Raw genomic sequence first — 19,758 nt, 5'->3', positions numbered from 1 at the left:
TGCACTCGCCACCGAAACCGGACTGCATTGTTCCTCTGCCTCTTTTTGTGTACCCTGCAGATGTGGACTCCCTTTAATGCTTTCATTCAAGTGATCTGCATGTCTACAATAAAAATAGCAAGACTTCCGATAACATCTTGGCCAACGGGTAGCCCAGATTAGCAACACTGGCACGCAATGCCAATTCTTAAAATAAACCTGTTCCATATAGCGCTGGGACAGCGACCATAGAATCATAAACTTCCTACAGTGCAGGAGGCCATTCGGCCCATCGGGTCTGCACTGACTCTCTGAAAGAGCACCCTACCGAGGCCCACACTCCTCCCTAACCCTGCAACCTCACCTAACCTTCTGTACACAAATGGGAAATTTATCATTGCCAATCCACCTAACCTGCTCATCTTTGCACTGTGGGAGGAACCAAGATACCTTTGCATAGAATCCCGACACTGCAGAAGGAGGCCATTCGGCCCATCGAGTCTGCACGACTCGCTGAAAAAGCACCCTACCGAGGCCCACTCCCCCTGTAACCCCACCTAATCTTTGGGCGCTAAGGGGCAATTTATCATGGCCAAACCACCTAACCTGCACATCTTTGGAGTGTGGGAGGAAACCGGAGCACCCGGAGGAAACCCACGCAGACACGGGGAGAAAGTGCAAACTCCACACAGGCAGTCGCGTCTCCGGCGCTGTGAGGCACCAGTGCTAACCAACAATGGTGGGCAGCACAGTGGATAGCACTATGGTTTCACAGAGCCAGGGTCCCAGGTTCGATTCCCGGTTTGGGTCACTGTCTCTGCGAAATCTGCACGTTCACCCCGTGTCTGCGTGGGTTTCCTCCGGGTGCTCCGGTTTCCTCCCACAGTCCAAAGACATGCTGTTAGGTGAATTGGGCATTCTGAATTCTCCCTCTGTGTACCCGAACAGGCGCCGGAATGTGGCGACTCGGGGATTTTCACAGTAACTTCATTGCAGTGTTAAGAACATAAGAACATACGAACTAGGAGCAGGAGTAGGCCATCTGGCCCCTCGAGCCTGCTCCACCATTCAATGAGATCATGGCTGATCTTTTGTGGACTCAGCTCCACTTTCCGGCCCGAACACCATAACCCTTAATCCCTTTATTCTTCAAAAAACTATCTATCTTTATCTTAAAAACATTTAATGAAGGAGCCTCTACTGCTTCACTGGGCAGTGAATTCCATAGATTCACAACCCTTTGGGTGAAGAAGTTCCTCCTAAACTCAGTCCTAAATCTACTTCCCCTTATTTTGAGGCTATACCCCCTAGTTCTGCTTTCACCCGCCAGTGGAAACAACCTGCCCGCATCTATCCTATCTATTCCCTTCATAATCTTATACGTTTCTATAAGATCCCCCCTCATCCTTCTAAATTCCAACGAGTAGTCCCAGTCTACTCAACCTCTCCTCGTAATCCAACCCCTTCAGCTCTGGGATTAACCTAGTGAATCTCCTCTGCACACCCTCCAGTGCCAGTACGTCCTTTCTCAAGTAAGGAGACCAAAACTGAACACAATACTCCAGGTGTGGCCTCACTAACACCTTATACAATTGCAGCAGAACCTCCCTAGTCTTAAACTCCATCCCTCTAGCAATGAAGGACAAAATTCCATTTGCCTTCTTAATCACCTGTTGCACCTGAAAACCAACTTTTTGCGACTCATGCACTAGCACACCCAGGTCTCTCTGCACAGCAGCATGTTTTAATATTTTATCATTTAAATAATAATCCCTTTTGCTGTTATTCCTACCAAAATGGATAACCTCACATTTGTCAACATTGTATTCCATCTGCCAGACCCTAGCCCATTCACTTAGCCTATCCAAATCCCTCTGCAGACTTCCAGTATCCTCTGCACTTTTTGCTTTACCACTTATCTTAGTGTCGTCTGCAAACTTGGACACATTGCCCTTGGTCCCCAACTCCAAATCATCTATGTAAATTGTGAACAGTTGTGGGCCCAACACTGATCCCTGAGGGACACCACTAGCTACTGATTGCCAACCAGAGAAACACCCATTAATCCCCACTCTTTGCTTTCTATTAATTAACCAATCCTCTATCCATGCTACTACTTTCCCCTTAATGCCATGCATCTCTATCTTATGCAGCAACCTTTTGTGTGGCACCTTGTCAAAGGCTTTCTGGAAATCCAGATATACCACATCCATTGGCTCCCTGTTATCTACCGCACTGGTAATGTCCTCAAAGAATTCCACCAAATTAGTTAGGCACGACCTGCCCTTTATGAACCCATGCTGCGTCTGCCCAATGGGACAATTTCCATCCAGATGCCTCGCTATTTCTTCCTTGATGATAGATTCCAGCATCTTCCCCACTACCGAAGTTAAGCTCACTGGCCTATAATTACCCGCTTTCTGCCGACCTCCTTTTTTTAAAACAGTGGTGTCACGTTTGCTCATTTCCAATCCGCCGGGACCACCCCAGAGTCTAGTGAATTTTGGTAAATTATCACTAGTGCATTTGCAATTTCCCTAGCCATCTCTTTTAGCACTCTGGGATGCATTCCATCAGGGCCAGGAGACGTGTCTACCTTTAGCCCCATTAGCTTGCCCATCGCTACCTCCTTAGTGATAACAATCATCTCAAGGTCCTCTCCTGTCATAGCCTCATTTCCATCAGTCACTGGCATGTTATTTGTGTCTTCCACTATAAAGACCGATCCAAAAAACCTGTTCAGTTCCTCAGCCATTTCCTCATCTCCCATTATTAAATCTCCCTTCTCATCCTCGAAAGGACCAATATTTACTTCAGCCACTCTTTTTTGTTTTATATATTTGTAGAAACTTTTACTATCTGTTTTTATATTCTGAGCAAGTTTACTCTCATAATCTATCTTACTCTTCTGGAGAGCTTTTTTAGTAGCTTTCTGTTGCCCCCTAAAGATTTCCCAGTCCTCTAGTCTCCCACTAATTTTGCCACTTTGTATGCTTTTTCTTTCAATTTGATACTCTCCCTTATTTCCTTAGATATCCACGGTCGATTTTCCCTCTTTCTACCGTCCTTCCTTTTTGTTGGTATAAACCTTTGCTGAGCACTGTGAAAAATCGCTTGGAAGATTCTCCACTGTTCCTCAACTGTTTCACCATAAAGTCTTTGCTCCAAGTCTACCTTAGCTAGTTCTTCTCTCATCCCATTGTAATCTCCTTTGTTTAAGCACAAAACACTAGTGCTTGATTTAACCTTCTCACCCTCCATTTAATTTAAATTGCACCATATTGTGATCGCTCCTTCTGAGAGGATCCCTAACTATGAGATCCTGAATCAATCCTGTCTCATTGCACAGGACCAGATCTAGGACCGCTTGTTCCCTCGTAGGTTCCATTACATACTGTTCTGGGAAACTATCGCGGATACATTCTAAAAACTCCTCCTCAAGGCTGCCTTGACCGATCTGGTTAAACCTATCGACATGTAGATTAAAATCCCCCATGAGAACCATTTCTACATGCATCAGTTATTTCTTTGTTTATTGCCTGCCTCACCATAATGTTACTATTTGGTGGCCTATAGACTACTCCTATCAGTGACTTTTTCGCCTTACTATTCCTGATTTCCACCCAAATGGATTCAACCTTATCCTCCATAGCACCGATGTTATCCCTCACTATTGCCCGGATGTCATCCTTAAATAACAGAGCTACACCACCTCCCTTACCATCCACTCTGTCCTTCCGAATAGTTTGATAGTTTCAGAGTCGGCAACACAAAAAGACAGAACTGCAACAATGAGCTCTCTCCAATTTCATAAACGCAAGTTACCACATTGATAACAAAATAATTCACAGCAGCCTGTTTGACAAACAATGAAGACAATCATCGCCTGGCAGACATTTTGAATTAAACAGTCAGTGCACGGTAAAATACAAAGACAACGTGACTTTCACAGCGCCAGAGACCCAGGTTTGATTCCGGCCTTGGGTGATTGTCTGTGTGGAGTTTGCCCATTCTCCCTGTGTTTGCGTGGGTTTCCTCCCGGTGTTCCGGTTTCCTCCCACAGCCCAAAGGTGTTCAGGTTAGGTGGATTGGCCATTCTAAATTGACCTATAGTGTCCATCCCTGCCCAGTCTCCCTCTACCTCTTTCTCAAAATTTGATGCTGAATCAGGTAAGATATTGAGGATAGGTGTCCAAATGTTTAGTCAAAGAGGCAGTAACGGAAGAGAAAGGAAGAGCTGGAGAGGCAAGGACGTTTAGGCAGCTGAAGACAGGCCTCCAATATGGGGATGGAGAGAACAGGGAGAGGAAACAAATCTGGGGCTTGCATAGATCTGGGAGAGTGTCGGACTGGAGGGGATTACAGAGGTAGGGCAGGGACGAGGACGTGATCTGAGAATTTTAAAAGCCACTTGCCCAGAATATAGTTCCTTCCCGGAGAATCCATCAGGGTCAGGTCTGTAAACATCGACACAGGGAAATCGTTGTTGTGGGTGATTACCCTGTTGCGGGCGACTAGCTAAGGCACGGTGGCACAATGGTTGGCACTGTTGCCTCAGCGCCAGGTACCCGGGTTCAATTCCGATCTCGGGTGCCTGCATGCGTTTCCTCCGGTTTCCTCCCCCAGTCCAAAGACGTCCAGGTTAGGTGGATTGGCCATGCTAAATTGCCCCTTGGTGTTCAACACGTTCGGTGGGGTTAAGGGGACGGGGCACTCTTTCGGAGGGTCGATGCAGACTCCTTCGGCACTGTCGAGATTCTCGGATTCTACAATAAGGCCACAAAGAGTCTCTGCTCAGGGACCGTCACGAAACACGTTCAGCTCAAATCGACCCGCAAAACACTGGATTTTGGGAACCACAAAGTTGGCTGCAGCCATCTAAACTATCCTTGGGAATCATTGATCCTTCCTGTAAAATAAATATCAGATCCCTAAACATTGCAAGCTGATGTGAACCTGGGTCTCTGGAACCGGAATCGAAAACCTCTGGTCAGAATGGAACTGGGAATGGAACAGAAAAGAACATGTTCTTTTTTCCTCTCCCTTCCCCTTTCTGTAAAGTGCCTTTTTAGAAAAACAACATGAAAGGCATCATCCAAATACAAGTTGGTGTTGCTGAACCCGTCCTTGGACAAAAAAATCAAACACGTCTGAAGAGGGGCAGCAAAAGGCAGCCCTCAGCGAGGCCCCTCAGACGGCCAGACGGCCCTCAGCGAGGCCCCTCAGACGGCCAGGCGGCCCTCAGCGAGGTCCCTCAGACAGCCAGGCAGCCCTCAGCGAGGTCCCTCAGACGGCCAGACGGCCCTCAGCGAGGCCCCTCAGACGGCCAGACAGCCCTCAGCGAGGTCCCTCAGACGGCCAGACAGCCCTCAGCGAGGTCCCTCAGACGGCCAGACGGCCCTCAGCGAGGCCCCTCAGACGGCCAGACAGCCCTCGGCGAGGCCCCTCAGACGGCCAGACAGCCCTCAGCGAGGCCCCTCAGACAGCCAGGCAGCCCTCAGCGAGGCCCCTCAGACGGCCAGGCAGCCCTCAGCGAGGCCCCTCAGACGGCCAGACGGCCCTCAGCGAGGTCCCTCAGACGGCCAGACGGCCCTCAGCGAGGTCCCTCAGACAGCCAGGCAGCCCTCAGCGAGGTCCCTCAGACGGCCAGACGGCCCTCAGCGAGGTCCCTCAGACGGCCAGGCGGCCCTCAGCGAGGCCCCTCAGACGGCCAGGCGGCCCTCAGCGAGGCCCCTCATACTGCTTGGGGTAGAGGTGGGTATGTGTTGGGATTCACTGACCATTCCTGAACCTTCACCCAGCAGCTGCTTAACCCAATGGATAACCCAGTGACTCAAGATTCACTGAATTTCCTCAAGGCTGGGTGGGGACAAGAAGGGGGGGGGGGGGTAAATTGGGTTCTGAGCTCAACCAGCATAATGACCAACTTAACGATGGGCAGCATTTTTAAGATGGCCCAGCTTCCTCCCCACCATCCGAGTCGACGACAGAACGCATCCCCAATGGATACTGCTGCCCCGCAGCCGTTTCGTGCTTCAACCAACATTAAATGCTGCAGGCGGGGGGTCCGTGCTGTCATGTGAGAGTACATTTAGGACATGGATGTTTAAGCAATGTACCTTTAAGAAAACAGTGATGTCAGAGAGTGGGTGGAGCTGAGGTCAGGTCAGCCATTTTGCAGTTTAGTTTTGCAGTTTGGAGGAAAAGAGCTGTGTGCGTGTCTGTGTTTTGCAGTGAGCTGGATCTCTGCCATGAAAGACTATCTGTGGATCATTTGGGTGATTTAAACTCATAATAGCGAAGCCCTTAACCTGATGTGATTCTGTTTAAAGGTGTTAAGATTCTTGGAAGTTTGAAGGAACATTTTAAGCAATTATTTACTGTTGCAATATTTTCTGAGTTATCTTTGAAGTAAGGGGTGTTAAGAGATCCAATGTTTATTTAAGATGTTAAGTTGAGTTCATGGAATAAACATTGTTTTGTGTTTAAAAACCCATGTGTCCATAATTGTAATCCCACACCTAGGGAACAATCCGTGTGCTCGGAAAAGCAACAAATACATTAAAGGAGAGGTTGGTTGAACTCCATGATACATTTTGGGGTTCTGAAAAGCCTCCCCATAACAGTACCATCGCCTCGGAGCATGTCCCGCCTCAGAGAGCCGCCGGCCAATAATTGCAGCCGAGGGAACTGGAATTGCTAACGACCCCACAGTCTAGACCAGGCCCTGTGGGGCAGTCCAGACCGGGCCGGTGTGGGGCAGTCCAGACCGGGCCGGTGTGGGGCAGTCCAGACCGGGCCGGTGTGGGGCAGTCCAGACCGGGCCGGTGTGGGGCAGTCCAGACCGGGCCGGTGTGGGGAGAGTCCAGACCGGGCCGGTGTGGGGAGTGTCCAGACCGGGCCGGTGTGGGGAGTGTCCAGACCGGGCCGGTGTGGGGAGTGTCCAGACCGGGCCGGTGTGGGGAGTGTCCAGACCGGGCCGGTGTGGGGAGTGTCCAGACCGGGCCGGTGTGGGGAGTGTCCAGACCGGGCCGGTGTGGGGGCAGTCCAGACCGGGCCAGTGTTGGGGGAGTCCAGACCGGGACCCGTTGGGCAGTCCAGACCGGGCCCCTTTGGGCAGTCCAGACCGGGCCGGTGTGGGGGGAGTCCAGACCGGGCCGGTGTGGGGAGAGTCCAGACCGGGCCGGTGTGGGGAGAGTCCAGACCGGGCCGGTGTGGGGAGAGTCCAGACCGGGCCGGTGTGGGGAGAGTCCAGACCGGGCCGGTGTGGGGAGTGTCCAGACTGGGCCGGTGTGGGGAGAGTCCAGACCGGGCCGGTGTGGGGAGAGTCCAGACCGGGCCGGTGTGGGGAGAGTCCAGACCGGGCCGGTGTGGGGAGAGTCCAGACCGGGCCGGTGTGGGGAGAGTCCAGACCGGGCCGGTGTGGGGAGAGTCCAGACCGGGCCGGTGTGGGGAGAGTCCAGACCGGGCCGGTGTGGGGAGAGTCCAGACCGGGCCGGTGTGGGGAGAGTCCAGACCGGGCCGGTGTGGGGAGAGTCCAGACCGGGCCGGTGTGGGGAGAGTCCAGACCTGGCCGGTGTGGGGAGAGTCCAGACCGGGCCGGTGTGGGGAGAGTCCAGACCGGGCCGGTGTGGGGAGAGTCCAGACCGGGCCGGTGTGGGGAGAGTCCAGACCGGGCCGGTGTGGGGAGAGTCCAGACCGGGCCGGTGTGGGGAGAGTCCAGACCGGGCCGGTGTGGGGGGAGTCCAGACCGGGCCCCGTTGGGCAGTCAAGACCGGGCCGGTGTGGGGAGAGTCCAGACCGGGCCGGTGTGGGGAGAGTCCAGACCGGGCCGGTGTGGGGAGAGTCCAGACCGGGCCGGTGTGGGGAGAGTCCAGACCGGGCCGGTGTGGGGAGAGTCCAGACCGGGCCCGTGTGGGGGCAGTCCAGACCGGGCCAGTGTGGGGGTAGTCCAGACCGGGCCAGTGTGGGGGCAGTCCAGACCGGGCCAGTGTGGGGGTAGTCCAGACCGGGCCAGTGTGGGGGCAGTCCAGACCGGGCCAGTGTGGGGGCAGTCCAGACCGGGCCAGTGTGGGGGCAGTCCAGACCGGGCCGGTGTGGGGGGAGTCCAGACCGGGCCCCGTTGGGCAGTCAAGACCGGGCCGGTGTGGGGAGAGTCCAGACCGGGCCGGTGTGGGGAGAGTCCAGACCGGGCCGGTGTGGGGGCAGTCCAGACCGGGCCAGTGTGGGGGTAGTCCAGACCGGGCCAGTGTGGGGGCAGTCCAGACCGGGCCAGTGTGGGGGCAGTCCAGACCGGGCCAGTGTGGGGGCAGTCCAGACCGGGCCAGTGTGGGGGCAGTCCAGACCGGGCCGGTGTGGGGGCAGTCCAGACCGGGCCAGTGTGGGGGCAGTCCAGACCGGGCCAGTGTGGGGGCAGTCCAGACCGGGCCAGTGTGGGGGCAGTCCAGACCGGGCCGGTGTGGGGAAAATCCAGACCGGGTAGACTTGGGGGAGTCCAACAACAAAGAAAGAACAAAGAAATGTACAGCACAGGAACAGGCCCTTCGGCCCTCCAAGCCTGTGCCGACCATGCTGCCCGACTAAACTACAATCTTCTACACTTCCTGGGTCCGTATCCCTCTATTCCCATCCTATTCATGTATTTGTGAAGATGCCCCTTAAATGTCACTATCGTCCCTGCTTCCACCACCTCCTCCGGTAGCGAGTTCCAGGCACCCACTACCCTCTGCATAAAAAACTTGCCTCGTACATCTACTCTAAACCTTGCCCCTCGCACCTTAAACCTATGCCCCCTAGTAATTGACCCCTCTACCCTGGGGAAAAGCCTCTGACTATCCACTCTGTCCATGCCCCTCATAATTTTGTATACCTCTATCAGGTCGCCCCTCAACCTCCTTCGTTCCAGTGAGAACAAACCGAGTTTATTCAACCGCTCCTCATAGCTAATGCCCTCCATACCAGGCAACATTCTGGTAAATCTCTTCTGCACACCGGGTAGACTTGGGGGAGTCCAGACCGGGCCGGTGTGGGGGCAGTGCAGACTGGGCCAGTGTGGGGGCAGTCCAGACCGGGCCTGTGTGGGGGAGTCCAGACCGGGTAGACTTGGGGGAGTCCAGACCGGGCCGGTGTGGGGGGGGCAGTCCAGACCGGGCCGGTGTGGGGGGGGGCAGTCCAGACCGGGCCCGTGTGGGGGGGGGCAGTCCAGACCGGGCCAGTGTGGGGGCAGTGCAGACCGGGCCGGTGTGGGGAGAGTCCAGACCGGGCCGGTGTGGGGAGAGTCCAGACCGGGCCGGTGTGGGGGCAGTGCAGACTGGGCCAGTGTGGGGGCAGTCCAGACCGGGCCGGTGTGGGGCAGTCCAGACCGGGCCAGTGGGGGGGGGGGGGAAGAGTCCAGACCGGGCCGGTGTGGGGCAGTCCAGACCGGGTAGACTTGGGGGAGTCAAGACCGGGCCGGTGTGGGGGCAGTCTTGACCGGGTAGACTTGGGGGCAGTCCAGACCGGGCCCGTGTGGGGGCAGTCCAGACCGGGCCCGTGTGGGGGCAGTCCAGACCGGGTAGACTTGGGGGCGTCCAGGCCGGGTAGACTTGGGGGAGTCCAGACCGGGCCGGTGTGGGGGCAGTGCAGACCGGGCCGGTGTGGCGGCAGTGCAGACCGGGCCGGTGTGGGGGCAGTGCAGACCGGGCCGGTGTGGGGGCAGTGCAGACCGGGCCGGTGTGGGGGCAGTGCAGACCGGGCCGGTGTGGGGGCAGTGCAGACCGGGCCGGTGTGGGGGCAGTGCAGACCGGGCCGGTGTGGGGGCAGTGCAGACCGGGCCGGTGTGGGGGCAGTCCAGACCGGGCCGGTGTGGGGGCAGTGCAGACCGGGCCGGTGTGGGGGCAGTGCAGACCGGGCCGGTGTGGGGAAAATCCAGACCGGGTAGACTTGGTGGAGTCCAACAACAAAGAAAGAACAAAGAAATGTACAGCACAGGAACAGGCCCTTCGGCCCTCCAAGCCCGTGCCGACCATGCTGCCCGACTAAACTACAATCTTCTACACTTCCTGGGTCCGTATCCCTCTATTCCCATCCTATTCATGTATTTGTCAAGATGCCCCTTAAATGTCACTATCGTCCCTGCCTCCACCATCTCCTCCGGTAGCGAGTTCCAGGCACCCACTACCCTCTGCGTAAAAAACTTGCCTCGTACATCTACTCTAAACCTTGCCCCCTCACCTTAAACCTATGCCCCCTAGTAATTGACCCCTCTACCCTGGGGAAAAGCCTCTGGCTATCCACTCTGTCTATGCCCCTCATAATTTTGTATACCTCTATCAGCCTCCCCTCAACCTCCTTCGTTCCAGTGAGAACAAACCGAGTTTATTCAACCGCTCCTCATAGCTAATGCCCTCCATACCAGGCAACATTCTGGTAAATCTCTTCTGCAGACCAGGTAGACTTGGGGGAGTCCAGACCGGGCAGAGTTGGGGGAGTCCAGACCGGGTAGAGTTGGGGGAGTCCAGACCGGGCCGGTGTGGGGCAGTCCAGACCGGGCAGAGTTGGGGGAGTCCAGACCGGGTAGACATGGGGGAGTCCAGACCGGGTAGACTTGGGGGAGTCCAGATCGGGTAGACTTGGGGGAGTCCAGATCGGGCAGAGTTGGGGGAGTCCAGATCGGGCAGAGTTGGGGGTGTCCAGACCGGGCAGAGTTGGGAGAGTCCAGATCGGGCAGAGTTGGGGGAGTCCAGACCGGGTAGACTTGGGGGGAGTCCAGATCGGGCAGAGTTGTGGAAGTCCAGACCGGGTAGGCTTGGGGGAGTCCAGACCGGGTAGGCTTGGGGGAGTCCAGACCGGGTAGACTTGGGGGAGTCCAGACCAGGTAGACTTGGGGGAGTCCAGACCGGGCAGAGTTGGGGGAGTCCAGACCGGGCAGAGTTGGGGGAGTCCAGACCGGGTAGACTTGGGAGAGTCCAGACCGGGTAGACTTGGGGGAGTCCAGACCGGGCCTGTGTGGGGGAGGGGCAGAAGAGTCCAGACCAGGTAGACTTGGGGGAGTCCAGACCGGGTAGACTTGGGGGAGTCCAGACCGGGCCTGTGTGGGGGAGGGGCAGAAGAGTCCAGACCAGGTAGTTTCACAATCTATATAAATGATCTGCAAGCTGGGACAGAGTGTAACATTGCAACATTTGAGGATGATACTAAAAGAGGTGGGAAAGCAGGCAGTGGAGAAGAGATAAAGATTTTACAGATTGATATAAATTGGTTAGAACATAGAACGATACAGCGCAGTACAGGCCCTTTTGCCCACGATGTTGCACCGAAACAAAAGCCATCTAACCTACACTATGCCATTATCATCCATATGTTTATCCAATAAACTTTTAAATGCCCTCAATGTTGGCGAGTTCACTACTGTACAGATAGGGCATTCCACGGCCTCACTACTCTTTGCGTAAAGAACCTACCTCTGACCTCTGTCCTATATCTATTACCCCTCAGTTTAAAGTTATGTCCCCTCGTGCCAGCCATATCCATCCGCGGGAGAAGGCTCTCACTGTCCACCCTATCCAACCCCCTGATCATTTTGTATGCCTCTATTAAGTCTCCTCTTAACCTTCTTCTCTCCAACGAAAACAACCTCAAGTCCATCAGCCTTTCCTCATAAGATTTTCCCTCCATACCAGGCAACATCCTGGTAAATCTCCTCTGCACCCGCTCCAAAGCCTTCCATGTCCTTCCTATAATGCGGTGACCAGAACTGTACGCAATACTCCAAATGCGGCCGTACCAGGGTTTTGTACAGCTGCAACATGACCTCCCGTCTCCGGAACTCAATCCCTCTACCAATAAAGGCCAACACTCCATAGGTCTTTTTCACAACCCTATCAACCTGGGTGGCAACTTTCAGGGATCTGTGTACATGGACACCTAGATCCCTCTGCTCATCCACACTTTCAAGAACTTTACCATTAGCCAAATATTCCGCATTCCTGTTATTCCTTCCAAAGTGAATCACCTCACACGTTAGGAGATGGGGCCAAAATTTGGCAGATGGAGTTTAATGTGGATCAGTGTGAGGTTATCCATTTTGGCCCAAAAAATAGAAAGGCAAATTATTCTGTAAATGGAAAACAGATTCAAGATGCGTCTGGGCAGAGGGATCTGGGCGTCTCTGTTCATGAATCGGAGAAAGTCAGTTTGCAGGTACAGCCTGTAATTAAAAAGGCAAAAGGACTGGAGTATAAAAGTAGGGAAGTGTTGTTGCAATTGTATAGGGTGTTGGTGAGACCACATCTGGAGTAGTGTGTCCAGTTTTGGCTCCTTATTTGAGGAAGGATGTGGGACATTGGAGGCAGGTCAGAGGAGGGTCACCAGATTGATTCCGGGGATGAAAGGGATGACGTATGAGGAGAGATTAAACAGTTTGGGCATATACTCGCTGGAGTTTAGAAGGATGAGAGGGGATCCAATCGAGGTGTATTTAGTACTAAAAGGGATAGAGAGCAATGTTCCCCCTTGTGGGGCAATCCAGAACGAGAGGTCACGGATAGAGGGTGAGAGGTGGTAGATATAGAACTGAGATGAGGAGGAACTACTTCTCGCAGAGGGCGGTGAATTTGTGGACCCATAGTGCGGTCAAATCTGTTCCGCGCTGTAATGTTCTATATTCTATATATATTTCTGATTTATAGAAAACAGTTTAAAGGGGTATGGGAACAGGTGGGGAGGTGTATTTGAGACCAGGAAGAGATCAGCCAGGATCTGATTGGATGTCGGAGCAGGCTCGAGGGGCTGGATTGCCGACTTCTGCTCTTAATACCTATGTTCCTGTACAGGTATGGGGGAGTCCGGACCAGGGAGGTTTGGGGGAGTCCGGACCAGGGAGGTTTGGGGGAGTCCGGACCAGGGCGGTTTGAGAGAGTCCGGACCAGGGAGGTTTGGGGGAGTCCGTTCAGGGAGGTTTGGGGGAGTCCGGACCAGGGAGGTTTGGGGGAGTCCGTTCAGGGAGGTTTGAGGGAGTCCGGACCGGGGAGGTTTGGGGGAGTCCGGACCGGGGAGGTTTGGGGGAGTCCGGACCGGGGAGGTTTGGGGGAGTCCGGACCAGGGAGGTTTGGGGGAGTCCGTTCCAGGGAGGTTTGGGGAAGTCCGGACCAGGGAGGTTTGGGGGAGTCCGTTCAGGGAGGTTTGGGGGAGTCCGTTCAGGGAGGTTTGGGGGAGTCCGGACCGGGGAGGTTTGGGGGAGTCCGGACCGGGGAGGTTTGGGGGAGTCCGGACCGGGGAGGTTTAGGGGAGTCCGGACCGGGGAGGTTTAGGGGAGTCCGGACCGGGGAGGTTTAGGGGAGTCCGGACCGGGGAGGTTTGGGGGAGTCCGGACCGGGGAGGTTTGGGGGAGTCCGGACCGGGGAGGTTTGGGGGAGTCCGGACCGGGGAGGTTTGGGAGTCCAGGCTGCGGGGGTTTTGGGAGGAGGGGTAGGAGAGGCCCAGGGAAGTGGGCAAAGGGGAGGTAATGGGATGCCGGGAGGTGGTCGGAGAAGCTGGAGGCACCAGTCTTTTTCTGGGGTGGGTCTACCTCTGAACTAGTCTCAGAGAAGGAGGAGAAACTGCGGCAGAGCAGGTGACCAAGGCAACAGAACAGAAAATGTAGGAAACACTCAGCAGGTCAGGCAGCATCTGTGGAGAGAGAAACAGTGTTAACATTTCTGCGGCTCTTCTTCAGAGCTAGCTGAAGAATCACACCGACACAAAACGTCAACTTGTTCTCTCGCCACCAATGCTGCCAGACCTGCTGAGTATTTCCAGCATTTTCTGATTTTATTTCAGATTTCCAGCACCCGCAGTATTTTGCATTTATTCAGGTGACCCAGGACGTGACCGAGACCATTCTGCAGAAACTGAACTGGACGAGCCATATAAATACATAGAACACATAGAACACAGAACAGTCCAGCACAGTACAGGCCCTTCGGCCCACGATGTTGTGCTGACCATTTATCATAATCTAATATCAACCTAACCTACACCCCTTCAATTTACTGCTGTCCATGTGCCTATCCAAGAGTCGCTTAAATGTCCCGAATGACTCTGACTCCACCACCTCTGCTGGCCGTGCATTCCACACACCCACCACTCTCTGTGTAAAGAACCGACCTCTGATATCTCCCCTATACATTCCTCCAATCACCTTAAAATTATGTCCCCTCGTGACAGCCATTTCCACCCTGGGGAAAAGTCTCTGGCTATCCACTCTATCCGTGCCTCTCATCACCTTGTACACCTCTATCAAGTCACCTCTCTGCCTTCTTCACTCCAGTGAGAAAAGCCCTAGCTCCCTCAACCTTTCTTCATAAGACCTGCCCTCCAGTCCAGGCAGCATCCTGGTAAATCTCCTCTGTACCCTCTCCAAAGCATCCACATCCTTCCTATAATGAGGCGACCAGAACTGGACACAATATTCCAAGTGTGGTCTAACTCGGGTTTTATAAAGCTGCAGCAAAACCTCGCGGCTCTTAAACTCAATCCCCCTGTTAATGAAAGCCAACACACCATACACCTTCTTAACAACCCTATCAACCTGGGCGGCAACTTTGAGGGATCTATGTACGTGGACCCCAAGATCCCTCTGTTCCTCCACACTTCCAAGAATCCTGCCTTTAACCCTGTATTCAGCATTCAAATTCGACCTTCCAAAATGAATCACTTCACATTTATCTAGGTTGAACTCCATCTGCCACTTCTCAGCCCAGCTCTGCATCCTGTCAATGTCCTGTGGTGACCTGCAATAACCCTCAACACTATCGACAACTCCCCCAACCTTCGTGTCATCAGCAAACTTACTAACCCACCCTTCCACTTCCTCATCCAAGTCATTTATAAAAACCACAAAGAGCAGAGGTCCCAGAACAGATCCTTGCGGGACACCACTGGTCACCGACCTCCAGGCGGAATAGTTTCCATCCACTACCACTCGCTGTCTTCTTTCGGCCAGCCAATTCTGTATCCAGAGAGCCAGATTTCCCAGTATCCCATGCCCCCTAACTTTTGAATGAGCCTACCATGGAGAACCTTGTCAAATGCCTTACTGAAATCCATATACACCACATCCACTGCCCGACCCTCAGCAATGTGTCTCATCACATCCTCAAAGAATTCAATGAGGCTTGTGAGGCATGACCTACCCCTCACAAAGCCACGCTGACTATCTTTAATCAAACTATGTTTTTCTAAATAATCATGAATCCTATCTCTCAGAATCCTTTCCAATATTTTGCTCACCACAGACGTAAGACTGATGGGTCTGTAATTCCCAGGGATTTCCCTATTCCCTTTCTTGAACAGGGGAACATTCGTCTCCCTCCAATCATCCGGTACTACTCCAGTGGAGAGTGAGGACGCAAAGATCATCGCCAACGGCGCAGCAATCTCCTCCCTCGCTTAGTAACCATGGGAATATCCCGTCAGGCCCAGGGGACTGGTCTATCCTGATGCTTTTCAAAATTTCCAGCACATCCTCCTTCTTAATATCAACCTGTTCGAGTCTATTAACCTGGTTCACACTGCCCTCATGAGCAACAAGGTCCCTCTCTGGAGTGAATACTGAAGCAAAGTATTCATTTAGGACCTCCCCCACCTCCTCAGACTCTAGGCACAAGTTCCCTCCACTATCCCTGATCGGCCCTACTCTCACTCAAATCATCCTCTTATTTCTCACATAAATGTAGAATGCCTTGGGGTTTTCCTTCCTTCCCGGAGGTGGCTTCCTGAGCAGGTCAAAGGCTAGGAAACCTACAGCGAGCAACTCACCACCTGACCGCCCTCCACGCCAATCCACCATCTATCTACAAGGCACAAGTCAGGAGTGTGATGGCATTCTCTGCATTGATGTGGAGATGCCGGCGTTGGACTGGGCTTTCGGAGCACAGCTCCTTCCTCATGTGATCTGAGGAAGGAGCTCTGCTCCGAAAGCTAGTGATTCAAAACAAACCTGTTGCACTTGAACCTGGTGTTGTAAGACTTCTTACCATACTCTGCATTGTCACTGGGTCAAATTCCTGGACCTCCCTCCCGAACAGCATTGTGGGTGTACCTACACCTCCATGGACTGCAGCTGGTCAAGGTGACAGCTCACCAGCACATGCGCAAGGATGATAAATGCTGTTCTCGCCAGCGACGTCCACATCTCATGAAAGAATTTTTAAAAGCTCTTGTTTTTATAATTAGCTGCTTTTGGATAGTTGTGGAATTGTATGGTGCACAAGACCATAGTTCAGCCTATTGACAGGACTATCCAATTAGTACCACAACCCGCTGCTCTTTCCCCATTCCTGCCAATTTTCCTCTTCAAATATTCACCCAGTTTCCGTTTGAAAGTTCCAATTGAATGTGCTTCCATCACCTTTTCAGTTCACACATTCCTGATCATAATAACTCACCGTGGAAAATAAACTCATGTTGCCTCGAGGTCTTCACCAATTACTTTCAAGATGTTCCTTCTGGTTACAACGGAAACAATTTCCCATTACTTACACAAAGCCATTTCCGAATTTGAACTTGTCCATTCAGTCTCTCCTTAACCTGGTCTGCTAGAAGCAGAACCATCCTACGTTCACTCGCCTTCTCATTTCAGCGAGGTCTTCCACCCAGGAAGGACTAACTCTCCACTGCAAACCCCCTCAAAATTGTGACATCTTCCCTCAAGTGTGGTGCCCAGAATGAACACAATATTGTAGCTGAAGCCTATCCAGTGATTGAGGAAAAGGTTTAACAATAACTTCCTTGCTTTTCAGCTCCTTGCATCTATTAACAAAAAAACATTTATCCTCGGTGTTATTCGTTCTGCTACTTTTCTGAGGTTTGTATTCACACCCTGTTCCTGCAAGACCCTTTCTAATTTTACCACTTCCCGCACTGTTTCTCCTCAGTCATCCTGCCAAAATCTATCACTTGACACTGGTGAATTCTACCTGCCGTGCCTCCTGGCCATTTACCAATCAATGCCCTTCTGAAACCAGTCACGCTTCTCCTCACGGTTTACAGCATTTCCAAGTTGTGTCACATCTGGAAACCTGGAGGTTTTTGCCCAGCATACAGGGTCATGGTGAACCGGTTCCATTGCTCTCACACTTGCAGTTTCCTCAGCTGCCAATCAGCTGCCCGGCTGGGGTGGGCTGGGACAGCCATGCCTGGTTTCACTGACCCAGCTTGGCCTTTCCTTCCAACGCCGTCTTGTGAACACAAAGCAGATTTGTCCCGTGACAACTCAGGTGTTGCCACAACAAGTATTCTACGCAGCAACTGTGAAAAGACAGGTGAATTAACAGTACATTGGGCCTGGGCAGATATTAGTGTTGACTCAACAATGGTGATATGGGTCAACAATGGTGATATTCTGATGCCCACTATTCGTACCCAAGTGCATTCTTCACACCTCACTGAATAAACACCGACTGCTTTTCCACTTTATTTATCTCAATATGTAAAAAAACATTAAGACTCAAGTGTTATCGAAACTTTCCTGCTGGAGGTCTCTGTCCCAGGACATCACTGCAGGAGTTCCTCAGGGTCCTAGACCCAACCTCCAGCTGCTTCATCAACGATCTTCATTTCATCAGAAGGTCAGAAGTGGAGCTGTTCGCAGGTGACTGAACAATGTTCAGCACCATTCGTGGCCTTCCTCCGATAATGAAGCAGTCCCTGTCCAAATGCAGTAAGACCTGGACAGTATCCAGGCTTAGGTTGACAAGTGGCAAGTTACATTCACACCACAGCAACACCAGACAATAACCATCTATATAAGAGAGGATTTAACCATTGCCGCTGCCATGCAACAGCATTACCATCACTGAATTCCCCCACTATCATCCAGGGAGTTACTATTGACAAGAAACTTAAGCGGACCAGCCATATAAATACTGTAGCTACAAGAGACCATCAATTGGATGTTCTGCGGCGAGTAACTCACCTCATGACTTCCCAAACTCGTCCACCATCTGCAAGACACAAGTCAGGAGTGTGATGGAATATTCTTCATTTGCCCGCCTGCATTTAAGCTCCAGGAAAACTCAAGAAGCTTGACATCATCCAAGACAAAGTAGGCCCGTTTAATCAGCAACCCATCCACCACCTTAAACATTTACTCTGTCTGCCACTCATGCACAAGACGTGCCCCAGCAACTTGCCAAGCACCCTCCAAACCTGTGACCCCAACCATCGGTAGCACGGTAGCATGGTGGTTAGCACAATTGCTTCACAGCTCCAGGGTCCCAGGTTCGATTCCCGGCTTGGGTCACTGTCTGTGCGGAGTCTGCACATCCTCCCCGTGTCTGCGTGGGTTTCCTCCGGGTGCTCCGGTTTCCTCCCACAGTCCAAAGATGTGCAGGTTGGGTGGATTGGCCATGCTAAATTACTCTTAGTGTCTAAAATTAGTGTTGGGTGGGGTTACGGCGATAGGGGGAGGTGTTGACCTTGGGTAGGGTGCTCTTTCAAAGAGCTGGTGCAGACTCGATGGGCCGAATGGCCTCCTTCTGCACTGTAAATTCTAGAACATCTTGCTGTGAAGAAAATGGCTGCCCCATTTCTCTCCAGAACAACAGTCCCATCCCTCAAAGGGAAGTTATTTGAACATCCTGAGGATGCAAAAGATGGTACTTATCCACTTAAAATCTTCAATTCCCAATAAAATCCAGGCTGGTGTTCATTGCACTCCGAAACTAGACAATTAAACAAACCTTGGATTTCCTATCCATGATAGTATTTAATGAAATGACATTTCAAACAGGTTTCGTTAATGAACACATTTCCTACCAAAGCCCATCACAGGTTCATCCGCACAAGTCGACCTTATAGTTCTCTTCACAAACTCTCCCTTTAGTAACAAATGATAATGGACAACACAGCAAATCCAGCAGTCGAGCCAAGGACACCTGGATTCGAACTCTCGAGCAACAATTTATTCTACAAACATTACTTTGCAAGGACATCAGCAAACACACAAATTAGTAACCAGCTCGGAATGTCCAAATCGAACCGGTTAGTCTCCAAAAGCAAAACAGAATCTCTCAGTCTCAGGAGTTACAATCCTCCAGGAAAAGATCCTGGAGTCGACGATCAGCCTCCAGAACAGGACTGTAAACAAAACCCAGGTGGAAAAGAAAAACACGAAAAGTGCACGTTTCAGCTGCTTGGAATAATCTCTTTAATGAGCAGAAGAATATCAGAGATGGTGGGAAAGGCTGTTTAACCCACAGTCAAGAATCATTCAAACAGATCATGAAGAGCCAATCCAAATGTCATGGGTATGTAGCATGGACATGTTGCGCAGCCAATGGGAGAAGCAGGGGGAATGGGCCATGTGATGAGATCTCCAGGAATACATCCAGCCAGAGTTGGCAACTATAGGTCTGGAGTTTCCTCCCCATCCACCACCACCACCACCACCATCAACCCACACAACTAAAAACCCAAGGAACACAATAAACACCTTCCCATTTCTCACAAACATCGCCACGAGTCACGGTCATCACCGTCTGTCCAAGTGATGGCTCCACATCTCCCTCAGAGAGACACACTTCATAGCACATTCGCAGCAAGAAAATACTTTTTTCCTCTTAGGAAAGGGATAACGTTTCCCAATACTCAAGTTGGAATTGGGGTTTTTATTGTTTAATAGACAATACCAAATAGATTTGATTTATTCTCACATGTACAGCCCAGATCATTCCATACATGAAAAATATAGCCATGATGTGGAGATGCCGGCGTTGGACTGGGGTCCAGATCTCTGGATCTGTAAAGATTTAATCACCT

At 52.3% G+C, this 19,758-nt stretch overlaps 1 protein-coding gene across 1 annotated transcript in view; it reads right to left on the bottom strand.

Annotated features, from left to right (window-relative positions):
- The window catches only part of LOC140404494 (talin-2-like), a 392,578-nt gene extending 374,648 nt beyond the window's left edge, over positions 1–17,930 (bottom strand). Inside the window, 1 exon segment of the mRNA XM_072493108.1 lies at positions 17,915–17,930. The gene's annotated coding sequence lies outside the window, so the exon portion shown is untranslated.
- Between the last annotated feature and the right edge of the window lie 1,828 nt (positions 17,931–19,758).

This window comes from Scyliorhinus torazame, chromosome 30 (genome assembly GCF_047496885.1).
Source record: "Scyliorhinus torazame isolate Kashiwa2021f chromosome 30, sScyTor2.1, whole genome shotgun sequence".
In the NCBI taxonomy this organism is placed as follows: domain Eukaryota; kingdom Metazoa; phylum Chordata; class Chondrichthyes; order Carcharhiniformes; family Scyliorhinidae; genus Scyliorhinus; species Scyliorhinus torazame.
This window is presented reverse-complemented; position numbering and strand designations above follow the sequence as displayed.